Genomic DNA, 18681 nt, shown 5'->3' with positions numbered 1-18681 from the left:
CCCCAGAGAGTTCAATACTTCGATCTTCTGTTATGTCTGTCTGTGCACAAGTGTACAAGACTATGTCTTGCACACAAGCGGTTATACAGTTGCACATAACGAAGATCTTGAACCCGAAACGGTGTCTCTTGCTGGGTATGTACTGCCGAAAAGAAATATTGCCTCTCCACAACACGAGACACGTCTATGACAAGGTCTCTGTAAGGATAGAAAGATTAACGGAACTTTTCCTACAGGTGACCAAATACCATCCTTATTTTCCTCATTCTATCAGTTTTATTAGCATTAGCAGGGGCGTTGGCATCGTAAAAGTGGAGGCGGCTCAGGATTTGTTGGGGTCTATTACAACCCATTACCTTCTCGAAGAAAGGTGTGTTTATCATTGGGTCCGTAGACCAGTATCCCTGAATTTGTCTCTTCCTTGCAACACCCGTCAAGAGAACTAGGGCAGAAAAGATGATCATCTCACCTGTGGTAACTGGCTAGTCATACTATTGGGAGTGCCTGCTTGTTGTTCCTTCATGCTCGCTTTCATGGCGCTGACTGCTAGCGAAAGTGTTAGTTTGCACCACAATCCGCTCCACAAACTCTCATCAAAGTATAGGTGGAAGAAGTCTACCCTGATGGAGCCTGCGTGGAGTCCAGGAGCCGTGCAGCCAGACCACCACTTTTCCATGAATTGGTGAATGATAGGCATGAAGTCACTCCCATCTTCCCAGTCCCACAACACACCAACATCTCCATCCTCGTCTCCATTGTTGCCTTCATCGAGGTGGGGAGGAGAGGGTGGTGGGGTGGTTGGGGAGGTGGAGAGTGGCGCCTTTCCCCACTTGCGCTCCTTTTCCCTCTCCCTTTTCCCTTCCCTTTGCTTCCTTTCCCCAAATCATGGAGCTGTGTGCAGGAAGCGCAGAAATCCTGTGGGGAGAAATAGGTGCTAGGGCGTGGCTGCTCCTCACCTGTTCGCTTCCCAGGTGCACCAGGTGCTCACCAGGGAGCTGCCTCCCTGCCACCACCACATATTTCTTTATTACTGATGCCCGCCCAACCACTCATGCCTTCCCCAGACAAAGCACAAGCCCTGTACCTTATTTTCCTCCTCACCACCCCTACAGTTCCCCACAGTGAAATCCTTTCCCTCCCCAACCATGAGGGAACACCACGTCCTATGGCTCTGTCGTCATCCTCGTCAGACCCTCCGTCTAGGGGCTGGAGAGGTGCATGCATGCGTGGCTGGGGTCCAGGCTGGCCTTCTCTAGCCTTACAGTATGTAATATACCGTCGCTTCCTTGTCGATGGTACCTCCTCATCACTGCTGCTTGTTTCATTGTCATGCAACACGTAGTCCTTGTCCTTCACATTGTCATCGATTGGGGACTCACTCTCACCTGTGAAGGCATCAAGGGCGCTTTGAATTTCACTGTCAGAGAGACCTCAGCGCGCCATGTCTTTACTGGGTCACTGCTAACAGATGAGTGACCGAGACAATTGCGCACAGGGGTCATGCGGGGTCGGGGAGTGTCCCCACCTGGCAGTGGGTAGCAGGTGTTCCGCATATACGTACCAAAAATCACACGTGAAATTTGAAAAATGCGCAAATGACGGACCTCGCAATTACTAAATGTATGGGTACGTTGACGGGACTCGGCATGACAAAACATTGTAACATACCCATGTTTAACGGGACATGGTGAGTTAAAGAAAAAGAGAAGCCATGGAGACTCAGCCCACTCAGAAATTCTATTAATGGCCATCTGCAACTTCCTCTTTATCAGAGACATTCTACATACAGTGAAGGAAATTGTGAGGTCATCTACATACAATGAGCCTCAAACACCATCAGGAAGTATGTACACTGATTACACTGTTGGTGGCCACAGCAAAGAGAGTAACACTAAGGATACTCCTTTGTGGTACCCCATCTTCAAGTGCACGGGCATTAGAAAGCACTCCTCTCACTCAGACCCTTAAAAATAGAAACATAAAAACTGCCGAATAAAAATAGGCAAGTGCCCATGACGACCAAACTCATGAAGAGAAAGAAAAATGCCATGACACCAGGCAGTGTCGTATGCCTTCTCTAGATCGAAGACTATGACCTGGTGTTGTTAATGGGGAAAGCCTCACACACAGACGATTCCAAGGACAACAGCACATCAGAGATAGATCGCAGTTTACGAAAACCATACTAGACAGGGGATAGGAAGTCACCTTTCTTCAAAACCACACAAGCCTAACATTGACCATCTTCTCCAGAATCTTACATGCATAAAAAGTCGGAGAAATGGGTTGATAATTCGTTGCCTGTAGGTGGTCCTGACCTGGCTTGGGGATGAGGATAAGTAAAGCAACACCCCAACAAGCCAGAAACTCACCAGGACACCAGATCTTATTAAATAATGAAAGCAAAATCGATAGGGACTCATCAGAAAGGTGACGTAGAAAGGCATAAGGAATATCATTACAGCCAAGAGAAGAATCATGGCACTGCGACAGAGCTGCCTGGAGTTCAGAACTGGAAAAGAGGACATTATAAGGCTCTCCCCCAGAAGAGGCAAAGCTGAGACTATGAGGCTCTAGGCGCCACATTATAAGGCTCTCCCCCAGAAGAGGCAAAGCTGAGACTACGAGGTTCTAGGCGCCGACAGTGACAAGCTGAATGCGAATCTGCATTCTTCCATGACACACTGGCAAAATGATAACAAGTAACTCTTCAACAGCAAAAGGGTCTGCCACAGTTCCACCTGCTGAGATAAAACAGGAGGGGAGGGAGTAGTAAATTTTCCTGAAATTTTCCTTACACAGGTCCACACCTGAGTGAGGGAAGTCCTTGAATTTATAGAGGAATCATAACCTTTCCAGGATGAATATCTGAAATCCTTTAAAACCTGCCTCATCTAAGTTCATGCCCTTCGATACTCCATCAAATACTGAGAATCCCCACGGTGACGACGAAGTCGAGAGAAAGAAACTCGTTTGGCTCTCACTGCAGAATTGCACTCAGGAGTTCCACCAGGGAACCGGATGTCTAGGAAATTGACCCCTCATTCTTGGAATAGATAATAGGGCTGCGGAGTGCAACACATCAGTGAAATAAGACATTGCCTCGGTAAGACAGCCAAACTCACTGACAGAAAAGGCAATGGAATTCAATTCCCTGAAAAGTGGCCAGTCAGCCTTATCCAGATGCCTGTGAGGAAGACGAGGCTGAGGTCCACCTGCACTAGCAGTTAAGAGTAACAGTAATTGGTTACTGCCATACAAGTCTGGCAACACATCCCAAGTAAAACTTAAAATAGCATCAGCTGAGTATAAGAACAAATCAATCGCAGCAAAAGTTCTAGTCTGGCTATGGAAATAAGTCATCTTATTAAGTTTTAAATGCCCAGCCCTTCATCTCCCACTAAAGAGGCCAGCATATCACCCCGAGGGTTGGCCTCGCAGTTGTGCCATAGTGGATGGTGACCATTCATATCTCCTAGTAACAGAACTGGGGAAGGAAGACCACAAATAAGATGTTCCAGATCCGCCCTTTCAACAGCAGCACTAGGAGGAAGATAAAAACTGCAAACTGTGTACTACCAACATAAAACATCTGGACGCAACAGTCTTGGCTCAGTCGGTAGAGAGTTGGTCTGCAGTCCTGACGGACCCGGGTTCAAATCCCGCTGAGACAGGGAACAGTTTAAGGATTTGAATTTCATAAAATCAGACTTTACTAATCTACCAGAAGACCCTCCGACATGTCGTAAAAATACCCCGCTAATACCAATACATCAGTCCTATATGAGACAGCCCTAGCATGTATTCAGTATGGAGGATGGGTGTTAGCGCTGAAATGGTGACATGTAGAGGTGTGCGGTACGTAGGAGGACTACTGGGCCTTGAAATCCGGCTGTGAAGCCTATGCCCAGAGTTGGTCACAAAAAAAAAAAAAAAAAAAAAAAGTCTGCAGGGGAGTGGAGATGTCCAGATGACTGTAAGGAACATCCTGGCGATGGACGATAGCAGCACCTCCATGACGACCTTGGCCCGACACAGGATCAGAATAAAGGCATGGCAGCAAGAAGGACTGGAAGGAACAGCATCAGCTACCATGGTCTCCTGGATGCACATGCATAGAGAAGTAAAGTGAGAAACAAGCTGACAGTTCCTCATAGCTACCACATAAACCTTGACAGTTCCTCCGGATGATAGAACCCATAGTGGAGGGATGATGATGAATACACATCGTGACACGCGAGTGGGTTTGGATTGATGCTTAGAATGCCCTTGGGAAGAGACTGCCCACCACCAGGAACCCGCACTCGATGTCAAACATCCGTGGGCAAATGTGAGGGAGAGGAAGAGGAAAGTTTTACAGCACTCTTCCTCTGAGGTGGAATAACACTTGCCTTGGAAAGTGGCTTGGAGGCTGCCACGGGTGATGTAGGATGGCCAGTGCCAACATCAAAAGACCCAGAAGTGGAAGGAGTGTCCACAGGATTAGAGCCCTGTGAGGATGACACTGTATGTTTCAGAACTGAAGCAACAACGATCTGTCCAACACCATCCCCAGGTGGGGACCTGACCACAGGTGAACCATCAGCTGCAGCTTCCACCCAGCTACACTCCTCTTCAGGGCAGAAGGACCAGGAGAGAGATTGACACAAGGTTCAGCAATGGAGACCAAACCATCAGGTGTAGTTTCCACCTGGCTAGACCCCTCAGCCTCCGGGGCAGAGGGAACAGGAGAGAGGTCGACACAAGGTTCAACAACAGAGGCCCTAGGTGGCCAGTCTTCAGGCTCAGAGGACTCCGAAGAACCATGGTGACATTTTGCCACATACAGATGGAGCCTTGGGCCTATTGAACAAGGGGGGAGAAGGAGTCATGTCAACATGTACATCTGCAACCACCATGGAAGTGCGCAAACCATCAGCCACCGAAGTGGGGGCAGAAACAGTCAGAGTAGCGGGTGGGCGAACATCAGTTTCACAAATAGTACTAACCACGGGGACAGAATCCTGCAAAGCACTAGGTGATGGAGTGGGCACTGGCTTGGGTCGAGGCCATCTCTGAGAGAAAGGGCGGTGAACTGGCATTCCAAAAACGTCAACAGCATACAGCAGCATAAGTAACTCCTGGCTGGAAGAAGCAAGTCTGGGCTCTCTTCTTAGCTTCAGGAAACGAAACCTTCTCAAGTGTCCTAACTGAAAAAAATCTCCTTTTCCAGGCAGTAGTGGGGACAGTTTTTAGAAGATACAGCATGAGAATCCACATAGTGATAGCATTTAAGAGGTCGTGGAGGGTCACTGGTATGACTTGGTCTGCCACAAGAGATACACACACCAGGAAGGCCAACCTGTGCACAGTGGCAAAATCAGCTAACATGTCCATACACCTGGCAGTGCAAGCAGCGCTTTGGGGTTGGCACATATTGCTTCACAGTAAGCAACAGCCATGCCAGTTTCACAGATGTAGGCAATATCAAATTATTGGGGTTGGAGTCAGAGTTAAAATGCCATCTATCTTTTTCTGAAGGTGCTCAACTTTCACCTCACCAAACGGCTGCAGCTCCTCCAACTGTCACTCCTCTAAATATTGGAGGATGTCACGGGAAAAAACGACTCCCTTACATCGGTTAAAGTTTCCATGAGGAACACAGGTAACTTCAAAGCAATTAAGTGGGATCTCTCTTCTGGGAAGGACACCTCAATAGAATGCTTCCATCCCTGTGGGATGAGATCTTGGGCTCCCTTCCACAAGCCGACACTATGGCACGGTGCAACTCAAATATATCAGTATCTGACACTGACCCTCCTATGGGGGACTTCAGTACCAGATATCTGGCATATGATGCTGGTACCAGCTTATCTGGGCTCAACCCCAGAGCTGTACCTATCTGACGTGATCACCTCTCAGTTCCAGCTGAACGCTGGGGCAGTGGAGGACATTCACCAGGGGCCTGGTAAGGTTCCAGGGTGGCAATAAGGGAGTGGCCACAAACAAAGCCAGGGTAATCAACCAAATTTTTTTTTTAACCCGCGGCGTCCCGTCAACGTACTTCCACGTCCTCACGTTATGTCACTGCCAATCCCGTTGACGTACTTCAACGTCCTGCAATTGCAAGGTTCATAATTTGCGCAATTTTCAAAATTCGCGCGAGATTTTCGATTCGCCCACGTACCCAAGCCTCCCCTACCTGCCTCCAGGCGGGCAGCGTCCCAGACCCCGCGTGACCTGAGCTCGCCCTTGTCTCGGTCACTCACCTGTTAGCAGTGACCTATGTCAGACATGGCGCATAAAGGTCTCTCAGACAACGAAATACAATCCGCCCTGGATGCCTTCACTGGAGATAGTGATTCTCCACTTGATGATGATGTGGTGGATCGAGATTATGTGCAGCCTGAGGAGGAAATAACAAGCAGTGATGAGGAGGTCCCTTCGCCCCGGAAAAAGCGGTATGTCACGTATCGTAAGGCAAGGGAAGGCCAGCCTGCACCCAAAACACCTGCATGGACCTCTCTCCATCCCCTAGAGAGAGATTCTGATGAGGACAAGGATGAGGACGATGACTATGACGGCGGCTTAGGACGTGATGTTACCTCGTGGTTGGGGAAGGAAAAAATCTCACCCCGAGGATCAGAAGGTGGGGCGAGAAGGCAAATAAAGTATGGCCTAGTGTTTTGTCTGGGGAAGGCGAAAGTGGTGTGGTGGGAGTGCAGGGTGAAAGGGAAGTGGTGTGAGGGAGGCAGCACGATCACGTGGTGCACGGAGGCCTAGGGGAGAGGAGGTGGAGCCACTCCCCAGCACGTCTTTCGCCATACAATATTCCCAAACTTCCTCCACCCAGCCTCAGGATGTGGGGAAAGGAAGGAAAGGGAAGGGAAAGGGTAAAGGAAAAGGGAGAGGGAAGAGAAGTGCGAGTGATGAAAGGCGCCGCTCTCCACCTCCCCCACCACCACCAATGTTGCGTTGTGCCTTCAGCCATGTTTCAGAGAGTACCATAACTTCCTACACTACTGAAACTGTGTGGGATGGCGATATGACGCTCAGTATAATGGTAAGGCCAGTCAGTATGTGCCAAGTCTTATATAAACTTGAAACGGGTGTAATGTTTGCAGGAAAGTAATGTATAAGTTGAGAAATAGTGTAAGTTGAACGAAGTGATATGAAAACTACACCCACTGTATAAATCTGCGAAAATATGACGCTCAGTATAACATTCTGGTCAGTAAATATGTGATAGCAAGAATATAAAGTGGAAACGGGAGTAATGTTAGCATGAATAAAACGTATAAGTTGAAAAATAGTGTAAGTTGTAATAACTGATGTCACGAGTACACCCACATTCTGGTCAGTATGTGATAGGAATTATATAAAGTGGAATTTGTTGTAATGTTAGTAGTAAGGTATTTTATAAGTTGAATACTAGTGTAAGATGAAACAAATGATATCGCGATAACACTCCCTGTGTAAGTACGCGCTAATATGACGCTCAGTTGCATCGTAAGTTCTGAAATTATGTGATATCAATTATATCAAGTGTAAACATGTGCAATGTTAGTGGAGAATTATTATGTAAGTACAAAATTAGATTGTAAGTTGAAATAGTAGTCATAGCGACTTCACCGTGTGTGTTATTATGCGCTATTATTACGCTATATATTTACATAAGGCCTGAAATTATCTCAAAACAGTTCTATAAAGTTGAAAAGTGTATAATGTTATTAGAAAAGTATTATGTAAGTAGAAAAAACACAATACGAGTTGAAACAACAGTCACAGCAAGTTCACTCACTACGTAAATAAGCTCTAACATTACGCTAAATGTTATCAAAAGGCCTGTGAATACGTAAAAACAGTTCAATAAAATGTAAAATGGTATAATGTTATTGTAGAAGTATTATGTATGTAAAAAAAATGATATGTATCATGATTTTCGAATGTTAGCGATTCATCGTGACCAAGTTGCCCGATTTTGCTCGTTTTGCACGATGGTACAATGCTTATTTCTGCTCTATTTTTGTATAAAATCCAATATACTCTTTTATCACATGTTTTTATGTTTGTAATAAATACATATCTACTTACTTTCATTGGTTTCCCAGACTTATAATACCATAGAAAACGTTAGAGGCTCAGACCGCCTACGGAAAACACGGGGCCAGGTGGGACCAAGGCATACCTGGTTAGGGTAATTATGGACCCCGGGGAACAATTTCTTTGTCACTGACCATTGTTTCTGACCAAAAGCGAAAGTTTTAGCAAAAAAAAAAAAAGGGTCGAAAAATGGTCGGGATTGGGGGGTACCAGTGGTGAAAAAGTGGTCGGGACGGGGGGGGGCGTTAAACTGATGCTATACATATACCAAGAAAAACTTCATTCCCCCACCCCTCCACTCACCATGGAGCCCAACAAAGGGAGATCTTATGCCAGGGACAACACTACTGGCAACCCCAGAGGTAGCAGGAGAGTATACAGTGGCAACCACTGGGGGACCTGGGCAAGGGCGACTCCTGGTTGATAGCCACCAGGCCCCCCAGTGCCCACCTGACCCTAGCCAATGCATGACCAGCTGACTGACCTGGTCAGGCCCAGCCAGGCCGCTTGTCTAGCCAGAAAAAAACACCAAAGATGTGTATTGCTAGCTGTAGGGCGCATCATGCAGCATCACTTAACCCCCAGGACTCACGTCTGCTAGCATTATGGGACGCCACCCACGACAAAAACGTGAGGAGGCAACAGTCCTGCCCTAGATGTCAAATGGGCAGGGATTAACATCACCAGCAGGTCTCCTCCACCAGTGATGTAGGGGGGTGCTTGGTCCACGAGGCGAACAGATGCCAAACCCTACATATGTAGGCAAGCCTCCAGAGTAGGTGGCGAAGGTGACGAAAATCCGAGTGTAATGCAAGATTAAATAAGGATGAAGGAGAGAATAGAGAGGTTTGAGTTTAGAGTGACTTGTGACCTTACAAAGTTAGTGTAGCTCTGTGAAGTGTACTGTAGTTGGCGAGCATACCGTGTAAATAAAGACAACGAGCGTGAGAAGCTTTTTTTACATTCAACGCTTGTGGTGATCTGTTTTGGCGTACATCTAAATGCTGCCTCTAGGAAGAACAGCTCACTGGGCAACGTCCTTCCTGTACTGAACTACTGCTGCTGGAGCCTGTGGCAGTGTGGGATGTGGATGTAACGGTAGTATGAATACTACTCTCTCTCTCTCTCTCTCTCTCTCTTTTATGCATTAATATTTTTTTCTCTTCCTTTTCTTTCTTAATGGTACGTCCATAGGCTCTTCCTTGTCTCTCGCTAGATGTTTACTGCCTACTCTACGGCGCTGTTCACTTCCTCCCTCCCCTCTCCCTTCTCTCTCCCTCTTCTCTCTCTCTCTCTCTCTCTCTCTCTCTCTCTCTCTCTCTCTGAGAAGCGTTTGATAGTACGGCAAGATGATTAAGGAAATAATAAAAGAAGAACTATCCCCAGGGTGTGGGAAACAAATGGAATGAGATAATCACTACAGCAAGGGAAAGTCAAGTAGGTATAAAAGAGCAGGTCAAATAGCAGAGAAGCAGTTTTCATTGAACTTGGAAGAAAGCGTCAAAAAATTGAGATAGGCTATGTACAACAGGGAAATACTAGTCTTCCCACTGTTGTAATTATTACAGCTCCTTTATTTCATCCCTGCTGTTTAATTTCACTATTAATTCTTCAATACGGGGTTCCTTATATATATAAATAAACCTAGATGCCGCATGACACTGCTTTCGATGCTTCTACGCGGCCGCCATCTTGGAGCGGTCAAGGTAGTTCCTGACAATGGGCAAAATTGACCACTATTTACCTAGAAATGCCGCAGGATTATGCTGCTTTTGGGTATAGAAAGCGTCGGAATACATCTATGGAGGCACCGATGGCACGAGCTGCTTAACTGCCTGGTTATGGAAGCATCCCCTAGCTACTTCCCTATCCCCCGAAAGGAGGATGGGGGGGTTGCAGAAAGGAAACTTAAGCCTGTAGTCCACAGAGTTCACGTTTCATATGAACCAGGAACCACAACGACCACCACCACCACAACAACAACAGCCACAACCATAACAACCACCACCACAACCACCATCACAACAATCATCACAATAGCCACCACCACCACAACAAAAAACCACCACCACCACAACCACAACCACCACGACAGCAACAACAACCACAACAGCAACAATTACCACCATAACAACAACCACACCATCACAACAACCACCATCACCACAACCACCATCACCACAACCACCACCATCATAACCACCACCACAACAACCACAATCACAGCTGCAACAACCAACACAACAACAACCACCACCACCACCAGAACAACAACAACCACAAACACAACAACCACCGCCACCACAACAACAACCACCAACACAACCACCACCACCACCACCTCCACCACAACCACCACCACCACCACCTCCACCACAACCACCACCACCTCCACCACAACCACCACCACCACCACCTCCACCACAACCACCACCACCACCACCTCCACCACAACCACCACCACTACAACCACCACCACAACAACAACAACAACAACTACTACTACTATCACCACCACAACAGCAACAATTAAGCACAGCCACAACAACCACCACCACAACAACAGGACCAACAACCACAACAACCACCACAAGAACCCCCACCAGCACCACAGCAAGAACACCATCATCACCGCCACAACAACAACAATAACCACCATCACCACCACAACAATAACCACCATCACCACCACAACAATAACCACCGTCTCCACTACCATACCCATAACCACCATGACCACCACCATAACAATAACAATCACCACCACAGCAACAATAACCATCACCACCACAGCAGCAATAACCAACATCGCCACCACCACCACAACAATAATCACCATCACCACCACCTCCACAACAATAACCACCAGCACAGCAATAACCATTACCACCTCCTCCACAGCAACATACATTTTCATACTGTGAATTCACTCTAATACAAGCGCCACTATTACATGCTTCACCGGTCCAAGATGGCAGCCGCACAGATGCATCGCCGCTCTACTGAAGAATGGACAATGCTGCTGTTGTTGTTGTACAGTAGATTCTTCCACCTGACATAAGTCAAAGTGAAAGCGGCATTTAGTCTTATTTATATCCATGGGCGTTCCTCGCCATAACTTTTTCTGCAGCCAACGTTATAGATATAAATAAGACTAGATGCCGCATCGCCCATTCGTCAGTATAACAGCGGTGCGTCTGTGCGGCCGCCATCTTGGAGCGGTCAAGCATGTAATAGGGAGGCTTGTTGTAAAATGAATTCAGACTATGAAAATTAATTTTGTTGTGGAGGAGGTGGTGATGATGGTTATTGTTGTTGTGGTGATGGTGATGGTGGTTACTGTTGTGGTGGTGGTGATGGTTTTTGTTGTGGTGGTGGTTTTTGTTGTGGTGGTGGTGATCGTGGTTATTGTAGTGGTAGTGGTGGTTGTTGCTGTGGTGGTGGGGGTGGTGGTGGTGGGGGGGGTTTATGTTGTTGTGGTGGTGGTGGTGATGGTGGTTTTTGTTGTTGTTGTAGTGGTGGTGATGGTTATTTTGTTGGTATTGGTGGTTGTTGTTGGTGATGACTGTTGTGGTGGTTGTTATTGTTGTGGTGGTGGTTGTTGTTGTGATGGTTATAATGGTGGTTGTTGTGATGGTTAATGTGGTGGTTGTTGTCGTGGTGGTGGTTGTTGTGATGGTGGTTGTGGTTATTGTTGCTGTTACTGTGGTGGTGGTTGTGGTTGTGGTGATGGTTGTAGTGGTGGTTGTAGTGGTGGTGGTGGTGGTTGCTGTGATGGTGGTTGTGGTTATTGTTGCTGTTATTGTGATGGTGGTTGTGGTTGTGGTGTGGTTGTAGTGCTGGTGGTGGTGGTTGTTGTGGTGATTCTTGTTGTGGTGGTAGTCGTGGTTGTTGCTGTTGTTGTTGTTGTTGTGGTGGTGGTGGTGGTGGTGGTGGTGATGGTTGTGTTGGCTGTTGTTGTTATGGTGCTGGTGGTTGTTGTGTTGGTGGTTGCTGCAGTTGTGGTGGCAGTTATTGTTATGGTGATGGTGGTTGTTGTTGTGGTTGTTGCTGCGGTTCTTGTTGCTGTGGCTGTTGCTGGTGGTTGTTGTTGTGGTTGTTGTTGTGGTGGTGATGGTGATTGTCGTTGTGGCGGTGGCTGTTGTTGGGATGATGATTGATGTGGTGGTGGTTGTTGTGGTGACGGTAGTTGTGATAGTGGTGATTGTTGTGGTGGTTATTGTGATAGTAGTGGTTGATGTGGTGGTGGTTGTGGTGTTTTGTGTGTGTGTGTGTGTGTGTGTGTGTGTGTGTCCGACATTGGGCATATGCTTTACAGCCTGCTATCAAGGCCCAGCAGTCTTCCTACATACCATACGCCTCTAAATGTCACCACTTCGGCGCTAACACCCACCGTCCATATTGAATACATGCTAGAGCTGTCTCATACAGGACTGGTGTATTGGTATTAGCTGGGTTATTTTTACGACAAGTTGGCGGGGCATCTGGTAGATCAGTAAAGCCTGATTTAATGAAATTTAAATATTTAAACTGTTCCCTGTCCCAGCGGGGATTTGAACCTGGGTCCGTTAGGACTGCAGGCCACCTCTTTACCGATTGAGCCACAGCCTCTCTGTTGTTGTGGTGATTGTTGTTGTGGTGATTGTTGTTGTGGTGGTTGTGGTTGTTGTTGCAGTTGTTATTGTGGTGGTGGTGATCGTGATGGTGATGTTTGTTGTTGTGGTGATGGTTGTTGTTGTGGTGGTGGTGGTGGTGATGGTGGTGTTTGTTGTTGTGGTGATTGTTGTGTTGTTGTTGTGGTGGTGGTGGTGGTGGTGGTGGTGGTGGTTGTGGTGCTGTGAATGAGGTTGTCATAATGGTGGCTGATGTTGTGGTGGTAATGGTTGTGGTTCCTGTTTCATATGAAACGTGAACTCGGTGGACTGCATGTTTAAAATTCCCTTCTGCAATCCACCATCCTCCTTTCGGGGGATAGCAAAGCAGCTGAGGGACGTTTGTGAAATACCCACCCAAAGGGGAGACCACAGAGAGGCACACAGCTGGGATGAAGAAACACCCACCCCAGGGAGAGACCACAGGGAGGCGCATAAGGGGCCTGAGCTAGATGGGCCTACGTCCCCCGCCACCATGTGCCCCTCTTCTCCTCAACAGAGCCAGTGGGGTGTACTCCACCCCGCCGCACTACACTCCAGCGGGACCAGCACTCACCAGAATTGGGGTGGGACTTGTGCTCTCACAGGCCCCAGTAGGACCGCGGCAACGTCCACCGTACTTGCCGGGGAGGAAACGTCCACCATACTTCCCTCACCTACAGACCTCGCAGGGAGCAGGACCGCGGCAACATCCACTGTATTTGCTGGGGAGGGAATGTCCATTGTACTTCCCTCTTCCGCAGCACCGGGAGCAGGACCGCAGCAATGCCCACCATGCTCGCCGGGGAGGGAAAGTCCACCATACTTCCCTCACCTGCACACCCAGGGACTAGTGGAACCACAGTGGAGCCCACTGTGCCACTAGGGGAGGGAAAGTCCACTGTACTTCCCTCGTCCATTACCCCTGTGGCTCCGGTCGAGAGTAGGATCCCTTGCTCGCCTCATTCCTCCAGAGGCCAGGTGGGACGTACCTCTCATTCCCCACACACCCCTGGGGGTGGAGCCTGCTCCCCAGCGGAGTCCCTGTTGAAGAGTGTCTGGAGCGGCTCCATCGTGAGTCTGGGAGTGTGCTCACTGGAGCCGGCGCCCCGACATCACCAGCCGCTGCCGGACTCCCCAATAACGAGACGCCCGCAGGCAGACCCTGATGGCTTCTCTACACCAGCGAAACTGCATCCCCCAGCCATCGAGGGACGCTCCAAGGATTCCAGGCAAGGGCCTACCTAGACCCACCTGCGAGACACCCTTCTCCTCCAAGGGCAGGTGCAGAGCCGCACGCCTGCTTGCCCTGTTCGGCCCCAGTCCCGAGGGCCAACACACACACTGAGGCCCCAGCAGAGAGGAACCTCCCTTGACACTGCCCTGCAGCCCACACTGCGTGAGAGTGCACACCTGTCAGGATGCCTCCCACACCTGGGCAACACCTGCAACTACCTGGTCTCCTGTAGTCCAACACCTATCCTTATGTATTAGTATTGTGTTTGTATAGTGTCATTTGTACTGTGTCCTGCACTTATATCTTTTGTGGTAATTTACATGTAAGACTGGTTAGCCAGTGTTTGTGCCCTGTTCCTTTTGTTGCATGCTCTAGACCCAGTCCTGAAAAGAACCGAAGTTAGTTACCCGTACTCCGAGGGCAAGGAGTTGAACCCGGAGTACGCTGCATGACAGTTTGCATAACCAGAGAATCGAACCGCTCGTGCTATCGGTGCCATCATAGATATATTCCGACATTTTCTACACCCAAAAGCAGCACAGTGTTGTTGCATTTCTAGGTAAATGGTGGTCAACTTTGCCCACTGTCAGGAACACGACATCGTCTGCCTCGACCGTTCCAAGATGGCGGTCGCACAGACGCATCTAAAGTAGTGTCACGTGGCATCGAGGTTTACCTATATCTATGGCCAATGCTGTCCTTTTCGTCTCCTCGGAATTCAATACTTATATCTGGTGTCTGCTACAAGGTTGCCCTTCATAAAATAAACTGAAGAGATAGTTTATGTTTGTTCCTGTGAAAAAGACAGTCCTACAGACTACCTTTGTTTTGCTAAGCTATCGTAGTGAGTTATTTCCATTGTTGTACAAGCATTATTCGAACAAGGGGTAGCCACTCATTTCACTAGGTCACTGTAGGGTTATATGAATCCCTGCAGTTTATACATGCATTATCATACGAATAATGCAAACTGACAAAAACTTTGTGATATACTGTAATGATAGATTACAAAATCATTATATTTTTAATGATCCTCGGCTAGTGTTACCATCGACATAGCTGCGAGCATTTATTCGTTACGGCAAGTGCTCTTTGCTTATGTATAATAATTACAGCTTACAGACCGTTATCTTGTTTAACAGAAGAACAGATTAGAGTATTCTTCGTGTTTTTGATAAACAGCTGAGTATTTATTCCAAGGAACACAAGAAGAAAGTAGAAATAATATCATCGATCATCTGGCGTCTGTCATCGGCGGCCAATCAGCGGCCGCGAATAAATCACACCCTACTTGCCCCATACCCCACGTCTCAGGTGAACAAGTCAATCAAATAGGGTATAGCATTATCCTCTTGCAAACATATAGCAAAGGTTATGTTAATCATTATAAACACTGTTAACACACAATGAGACATTGGTAATTAATGTACAGCAGTTGTTCGAACGTTTTTGGCAGTCATCGGACCCCATGTGCACAGATGCTTTTGTGACTTACATGCATAACCCCGTGAGCCTCCTCTGGGTCAGCTCTTGTGTAGTGTCACTTATCAGAGGCATTCAAAGTGTGCGCCTCGTGCTGCTCATATGTTTTCAAATGTATACATTCCAAATCTCACATAAAAGGTATGAAGAAATGGGAAGACGCATGGGAGGACAGAAGGTCTTAATGAGGAAGAGGCAGTGTTGTGGCACCATGCCCTTTGAGCCAGTAATCAGAGGATTTTCTTCTTATCTCAACCAATTTACTGATCTCATAGAGGGAAATGACTGAAGCTATGAATATCACCTGTTGGAAGACTTTTTAACAGCCGAGCCAAGACAGAAGAAACACGATGTTTCACTCCTACAACTAATCTTCTGTTCCTTCTTCCACCCCATTCTTTTTCTGATTGACTAGGAAACTAGGAGAACCAGCCAACTGTGATAAAGTGATAAGAGAGAGCCACCAGCAGTCGTAGTTAACATCTGTAAGGTTGGAATCCATGACAGAAAATAACCAGTAAAGTGCGCTTTGTGAGTGCATGAAGAGCGAGCGAATGCCAAGTTATCACATTTCCCTCTGATATGAAATTATAGGTGGAATCTCCGATATTTGATTGTTAGAGTTGATGCCAAACAGTGTTACAACGGAAAATCTTTTTTAGTCTGATTTCGTAATTAAGGCATTTACCAACTACAGCCGAACAAACCCTTGGAAAACTTAAGATTCCAAGGGGTTCCTACGCCTTTATGGGTGAGTTTTTAGTTGATAAAATTTCCTGAATGAATGTATGACATGCCGAAAGAATTTCAACTCTGCTTCACATAGGAGTAAAGTTAACTTTTGCTTAGCGTGGCGGTCGGGTCGGGCCAGGCCCGTAGCCAGGACTTGAGATTTGGTGGGGCCATCTCCATCGTGGGGGGAGGGGGGGGGCTTTATTTTTTTTATACCATTCCTTCCACGTATATTTCTTCTAAAATTTAATGCATGAACTTGATTGTAATGAACTAAATATATGCTGCATTACTGTATACTAGTGTAAACACTAAAACCAGCTGAAACCAGTTTTTTAGTACCAAGATGAATATTATTCTTTTCTCTACACGTGAACGTCACTTACATGTCTGTGGAACTGATATCATAATGCCGAAAATTTCGACGGAAGAATTATCTTCTCTGACCAAATTACTTTGACCTGGAGAAAATGATATTGTCTAAGAGTATATTAACACTCTCAGCCTCGAGGAGTATCCTTGTGACGGAAAAAAATCGTCTGGCGTTTCCAGAGTAAAACAGAAAGTGCGTTTATGAGGCTGGAAATGACTAACACCTATAACCTATACCAGCTTATTTTGCATATAATGAATTACATCATGACCATTTGATAACCGTCATTAAACATGTAGCTGTATAGAATCAAATCATGTGTCACGAATAAGTAGTATACCTGGCTTGAATTTTCGTATATTTTCCCGGTTTGTATTTAAGCAAATCATATACGCTTCTAAGTGAAAAAATTCTGGGAGACTAATGAGTTTTTTCTGGGGGGCTAAGCCCCTCCATAGCCCCCCCGTGGCTACGGGCCTGAGTCGGGCTGGACCATTCATTTCCAAACTTAGCTGAGAGTAAACACTGCTCGTTTGCTTCGCCTGCAATTATGCCTGAAAGTCGCAGAACTTAAAAGGAGGGATTAGAAAATAAGGAACAAAGTTTTTTTTTTTTTTCCACCATGCTCAGAGCTTAACGTATATTGTGGCAACAATATATTATTACAAAGTAACATAGTTGGCCTTGGAGTAAAGGCCCAGAATTATAATATAATGAATTTCTTACCTCTGAATAAAGCCTATGAACTTTCGTGATTAACACACCTGTAGAGAAAGAGTTAAGAAAATAAGTAAAAGATGAAATATTTCTAACTCCATGAACTCTAGGGGCAAAAGTAGGATCTGCTAGTTCTGTCACTGACCAAAGCAACTTGAACTATCTACGACTCATGACGGTAAGAATTAAATACCAGAACAGATATCTTCCATGCTTTTCGCATCAGACTACAGTAGGACTTATTTCTTATGAACTCCAAGGGAACGAAAACGGTCAGCGGGTTAGGTCGGGTAAGAATTTTCATACACGTCACGAGAAGAACACTGAAAGTTCATCAGGTTCTTCCCTCCAATTCACACAACCCTAATTCATATTACTCCACGCCATCCATCCATCTTATGCTTGGTATCCTAGTCCCTCTCCACATCCACTACTCTGAATAGTCTCTTCTCATTCTCCATTTCTTCCACATGGCAGCACCATCTCATAATACTTCTCCTGGCACTTCCGAGCATATCCACATCAACACCACAGTGATCCTCAATTTCCTCATTTATTAGTCTATCCCTCCATGTTGCTCTACCTGGTCTTCTCAAATAACCCATCTCCACTCCTCTTTATTGTCTTGTGTCTTTCCAGTCCATTCTCTCTCTAGGGCTATTCTCAGGTGTCTCTAGACAAACTGACAAGCCAAAGGGTTTCCTGAAAAGCTAGAAACCATTTACTACGTTGGCAATGACTAAATAAATAAACAAAAGTATACTTTGCGTGTCGTGGAAGCAATGAAAAGGGGTTGCGAAGGGTTAGCGACCCATCAAAATAAATAAATATATATATATATATATATATATATATATATATATATATATATATATATATATATATATATATATATATATATATATATATATATATATATATATATATATATTGCCTCCTCGGATTAAAATAGTACCCAAGTTAATTAATAACCGATCTCAAACTAATGCATACATTAATTTAGAAAATTAAGTACCGCAATATTTCTTGGTGTGCAGGAGTGTGGAAAAACATTTTATTTTTTATGATAGTTTCAGAAGCACATGATAATCAGAAAACACTTCTGACCTTTCTGTACTAAAGTGTTACTAAAACTACTCTTTGTAATGTGAGAAGAAAGCTTATTTCATATAATAATTGGATATTTTCCATAAATTACCATCAGAATTTAGGGGTTGGTTACACCTTTGCCCAATCAGTTTTAATGATGCAGTAGAACCGTAAAAATATCTATGAGTAGCGGCAAATAACTTACAGTGTGATGGAGTTCCTGAAGGTGAGAATGAGGAGAGGGACAACTAGGAACGTGACGACTGCCTTCCTGATGGAAGATAAGGGAGAAGTTGCCTCTTGGCGCCGATCCAACACCCGCTGGTCACCGTCATACT

Source organism: Coenobita brevimanus, chromosome 5 (assembly GCF_032717465.1).
Source record: "Coenobita brevimanus isolate Jiangsu-jjx chromosome 5, ASM3271746v2, whole genome shotgun sequence".
NCBI lineage: Eukaryota > Metazoa > Arthropoda > Malacostraca > Decapoda > Coenobitidae > Coenobita > Coenobita brevimanus.
Note: the sequence above shows the minus strand (reverse complement) of the source record.